The sequence below is a fragment of the Rhinolophus sinicus genome, linkage group LG14 (assembly GCF_036562045.2).
Source record: "Rhinolophus sinicus isolate RSC01 linkage group LG14, ASM3656204v1, whole genome shotgun sequence".
Lineage (NCBI taxonomy): Eukaryota > Metazoa > Chordata > Mammalia > Chiroptera > Rhinolophidae > Rhinolophus > Rhinolophus sinicus.
Window position 1 is genome coordinate 22988196 of NC_133763.1, and position 5741 is coordinate 22993936.

The following is a 5741-nucleotide window of genomic DNA, read 5'->3' on the forward strand; positions in this document are numbered from 1 at the left end:
AGTCACGAAGAGGCTAAGGGAGGTCACTAAGACTAAGAGATGACAGGGTTTGGGAATCCATGTAAAACCATGGCAATGGGGTAGGTGCCACAGGTAGGGAAAATGGGAGAAGGAGAGAAAATGGATGGAAGCCACAGTTCTGATGTTCTTTGGGGAAAGGACTCCCATCAGAGGGGCTAGCCTACCCCAGTGTAGAGAGATAATAAGGGTGGGTGAGGGTTAGAGCAGCTGAGCTGGGAGGGAAATATGCAGAGCCAAGAGGGAGTCGTGCTATGACTGAGGAAGGACTAGCCAGGTCAAACAGTAAGTCGGTCACTGAGAGTAGCAGAGAGCGCAGGGGGCTGTTTTCTCTCTCTGCTGCTTAGTTCTGAAGGTAGCCCAGATAGGGACAGTCCTATACAAGGATATTGATCACAGATGGAAATAAAACAGAAATCTGGAAACTCATAAAGGGTAATCTATAAACTTCAAGAACATTTCTTTCTCTTATTATTCTGTAGATTATGTCATCTCTTATCCCCGATAAATGTACCTTTTTTTTTTTTAAAATCTGTGCACACTATAAGCGTCCTGCCCTGCCTAGTTTTGTTGTCTACAATTGGCATGTGTGTGTGTGGACTCACCTCAGTTTGGTTCACATATCCAGGGAGAAGGGCCCAGTTCTCTTTGCTCTTAGAAGTCTTGGCTAGAGCCTATGAAATTAGGCTTTTAAATACATTCTAATTTTTATATTTATAATAAAAGTATAGGACTTCAATTATACTTATGAAAGGAAAACCAATTTGATTGTCATTGAGCAATTCAGTGAAATAGTTCCTGCTGTGAAGAGGGGAGGTTAGGGTTCTGAGATCACAAGAAGGATGGCCACTTAGAGCATGAGAAAAATGCTTAAATCCCCCAAATCATTTTTGTGGATAGACCATATTTTACTTTGAATTTTATACCAAGCATCTTTTCCTGCTTTGGAAAGATATTCTTTAATGACTTTGAGAAGTAGAATAATATAATCTATAACTTAAATTAAGACTTTAGAGCAATTAAGCTTCACATAGTAAAAATCTAAACACGTTTTTAAAATAAATAGGGAATTAGCACAAGAAATAATTTCAGTAAACATGCAGATCTTAATATAGTTAAGTATTTTAATTAGTTATTTTCCTGCTGGAACTAGGATTTTTTTCTTTCAACTTGACTGACTCATGATAGAAATAAATAAATTGGCTGAACTCCAAAACATTTTTCCTAATATGAACAATCTAAATATCATGCTTTGTACTATGGATATAAACATAGCAATATATATTCAAACTTCAAATTCTTAGTGGATCCCTGACTAAAAATGTAATAAGTAAAAAAGAAGGGCTATTATGTGCTGTATCTATTTTCTTTAAAAAACAATTCCTAGCTATTGCTAAGGACTAAAGTTTTGAATCTAAATGTTTCAGTCAGTTTCCATGTAGACACTGCCACACTATTCATCATACAACACTCATGACTTTGAACTCAGACCTGGAAGTTTGATGGATTGTATGGACAAACTTTGATGGAGAATTCCCTGGCAAAAGGGCCTCAGCATCTTCCAGCCATGGGTTCTATGAGAGAGATAAGCCATTTCAGCCAAACATGTCTTTATCCAGCATTGAAATGTATCCAAAGGAAACACATAAGACTTCTAACATCAGAAAACACCTGTTGATTTTGGAGCATCCATATCAATAACAGCAAAACACACAGCAGATGTGAGCCTGCTCTGTGAGGGAAAAAATAATGTCAAGTATGAAAAAAAATCAAGAGGAAATGGAGATAGAAACTTCCAAATTCTTCTACCTATTTGTAAATTTGCCATTAATGAGCTTATTTTTTAAAAATTTGCTCTCAAAAACAATTCTAGGACTTCTAGGATGGCATTTTCAGTTTTCCATTCTCTTAAACAAAAATCTGGTGATAGATATTTAGGAAGATCAATAGTTATATGACCTAAATCCCCAAGTTTGGACAAAAATGTTCACAGTTACCAATAATAAATAATGTTATGAGGAAGGAAAGTTAGCTTTCAAAACATTTACCAATATTTATCTAAATATTTGTATATATTATTTGAAAAAGGAGGTGTTGAAATGAAAGTTCTTATAAGGGCTCTTCATCTGAATTCACTAGAATCAGAAAAACATATAAGAAAAGTTATGGGGAAAAACACCCTTAAATTTCTAACCTTGTTGGATGAAATAAAATTAGTGTATTGCTTTTTCAGAGTCCTCTTTCTCTGCCTGTTTGTGTTTCCTGAGGGTCTGGCATAGGCTTCTTCTCTTCCCAATGTAGGCAACCTCCCTATTCTATCTCATCTACTCCCATGAATTACTCTCACAAGTGTCAAGAACTTCCAAATCCATCCCAAACTCTATCTTAAGTCTTGGACCTTTGTTTTCAACAGCATGCTTGACCCCTACAATTTAATATTTCAAAAACAGAACTAATGCACACAAGAAAAGTCACAGACCTAGTAAGTGAGTTCAGTTAAGATTGCAGGATACAAGACTATTCCATTTACAATGCTATCAACAATAAGAAGATGCTTAGGAATAAATTTAACAAAAGAAGTACAAGTACACTGAAAACTACAAAACATTATTGTATAAAAATAAATAAGTGGAAAGATATCCCATGTTCATGGATTGAAAGACAATATTATTAAGATGGCAATACTCTCCAATTTGATCTACTGTTTCAACACAATCCCTCTCAAAATCCAACAGATTTATTTGCACAAATTTACAAGCTGATCCTAAAATTCAAAGGAAATGGAAATTCAAAGGATCCAGATAACCAAAGCAGTCTTGGAAAAGATGAACAAAATCGGAGGACTCAACACTTCCAAATTTCAAAACTTTCTAAAGAGCTACAATAAATAAGACTATATCTGACTCACATTGTACAGTTATGAGGATAGGTATACAGAGAAATGGAATAAAACGGAGAGTCCAGAAATGAACCTATATATGGTCAATTGATTTTGTATAAGGATGCCAAGACAATTCACTAGGGGAAAGAATAATTATTTTCAACAAATGGTGGGGAATATCCACCTGCCAAAAAATGAAGTTGAACCTTTTGTTCACACCGTATATAATAACTAACTTTAAATGGATCAAAACCCGAAATGTAAGAACTAAATCTATAAAACTCTTGGACAAAACATAGGCTTAAATTTCCGTTATCTTGGCTTTGGCAATGGTTTCTCAGATGTGACACCAAAAGCACAAGCAACAAAAGAAAAATAGATAAATTGGACTTCATAAAAATCAAAAACTTTTGCGTTTTAAAGGACAGTATAAAGAAAGTAAAAGTGCAACCCACAGAATGGGAGAAAATATTTGCAAATCATATATCTGATAAGGGTCTAGTATTCAGACTACATAAAGTACTGTTACAACTCAGTAAAAAAAGACAAATAACCCTATTGAAAATAGACACATAAAGGTTTAAATTTGTATTCTTTGGAAATGTATTTACTTTAAAAGTAATTCACATGTATGTCTAAATATTAAAGAGTAGCCAACCTATGCTTTTAAAATTTCCTTAGGGGCACGGAAATGATGTCTTAAAAGCCGCAATGCACAGGCATTATTCCTCACCTTCCCTGGTCGGGCCTTGGCATCACCTGATGCCTGCACAATAAGTCAGTTGGGTGTGTTGTGGCCTCCAGCTCCGCGGAGTTAGTCGCAGCACCGCGCGCTCTGCAGGCGTTTCTGTGCCAGGCGCGCCGCCCAGTCGTTACAACTAGGGTCGTTACAACAAGGCGCAGGTGGCCCTCAGGCTGGCGGCGCGTATCTGCCTTGGTTCTGCCTGCCTTGTTTCGCAAGACCCAAGATCTGTGAGCAGCCCTGCGATGTCCATCTTCACCCCCACCAACCAGATCGGCCTAATTGATGTGGCTGTGGTGTGCGTGAAGCGCGCCAGGAAGCGCTTCGAAATAGCCTGGTACAAAAACAAGGTCCTCTGCTGGCAGAGGCGTGGAGAAAGACCTTGATGAAGTTCCACAGACCCACTCAGTGTTTGTAAATGTTTCTAAAGGGCAGGTTGCAAAGATGGAAGATCTCATCAGTGCATTTGGAACAGATGACCAGACTGAAATCCGTTAGCAGATTTTAACTAAAGGAGAGGTTCAAGTATCAGGTAAAAAACCACACAGGCAAGCTGGAGCAGATGTTTAGGGACATTGAAACTATTGTGGCAGACAAATGTGTGAACCCTAAAACAAAGAGACCATATACTGTTACCATGTTTCCTCGAAAATAAGACCGGGTCTTATATTAAGTTTTGCTCCAAAAATTATTAGGGCATATATATATATATATATATATATATATATATATATATATATATATATATATATATTAGGGCATATTTTCAGGGGATGTCTTATTTTTTTCATGTACCACAATTTACATTTATTCAAATACAGTCATGCCATCTTCTTCCGGAACATCGTCATAACGTACTAAATGCATCTGTCTAGCTGACGACCTTGATTGGGGCTTATTTTCGGAGTAGGTCTCATTTTCGGGGAAACATGGTATCCTTAGTGAGAGAACAATGAAGGACATCCACTATTCAGTCAAAACTAACAAGAGTACAAAACAACAGGCTTTGGAAGTGGTAAAGCAGCTGAAAGAGAAAATGAAGATCGAACGTTTCCACTTGAGACTTCGGTTCATCCTTCCAGTGGATGAAGGAAAAAAGCTGAAGGAAAAGCTCAAGCCACTGATTAAGGTTATAGAAAGTGAGGACTATAGTCAGCAATTAGAAATTGTGTGTCTGATTGACCCAGGCCGCTTCAGAGAAATTGATGAGTTTATAAAAAAGGAGAGAAAAGGCAAATTTTCTTTGGAAGTACTCAATTTGAAAGATGTAGAAGAGGAGATGAGAAATTGGAATGATATTCATCAGTCTCTTCAGCTTTAAAACACTAACAAATTTTTATTTCCCACAGTCCTGTGTTCTTTCTGTGGTCTGTCAAATACTTGCTCAGACTATTTGATGTTTTCCATGTTTGTATTAAACGTGTACACAAAAGACTTTCCTAATAAGTATTATGATGTGGGGTTAATTTAGTTTTATTTATAAATTAGTGTTTGAGGTAAAAATGAAAAATGCAATATACATTTGTGAGGAGTATAAATGATAAATGTCTAACTATTACAGTGTTTTGTACACATGAAACTAATTAAAAAATAAATAATGTTTTTTAAAAAGGAAAAATTCACTATACAAAGTCCATAGTTGTGTTTTGCTGTGGTCTCATGCCTTTGTAGTTTTCCAAAGTTAAAGTTATTTGAGACAGCTCTTGTGGATAAAAAGTTAAAAGTTGTACATTATAATGCTAATTTGGGAAAGATATGTCTGTATAAAAAAGAGCCGGTGTTTGCTGAAAAAGAAAATATAATGTCTTATTTCTACTTAATGAAATGCATGTATGGGGTAACTATATCGTGGCCTAATAAAAGCTTGCATGATGACTTCCAGATTATCTGAAAAATAGATATGATAACTGTGCAGGACTTAAATAGTTTCACTGAATATGCTGTCATGAACTAGATTATTCTCGGTAAACAAAAATAGTCATTTATTTCTAATTCTTAAAGATTATAATATATACTAACATAGCTGAAATTCTATAATCAATAAAACCACTATTTTTATTAAACTATAAAAAAATTTCCTTGGATAATTCATAAAGTAAG

The 5741-nt window shown here is 35.7% G+C and overlaps 1 pseudogene; it reads left to right on the plus strand.

The window, feature by feature from the left end:
• The first annotated feature begins 3886 nt into the window (after positions 1–3886).
• LOC109434259 (ribosome maturation protein SBDS) lies at positions 3887–4962 on the plus strand (annotated as a pseudogene).
• The last annotated feature ends 779 nt before the right edge of the window (positions 4963–5741 follow it).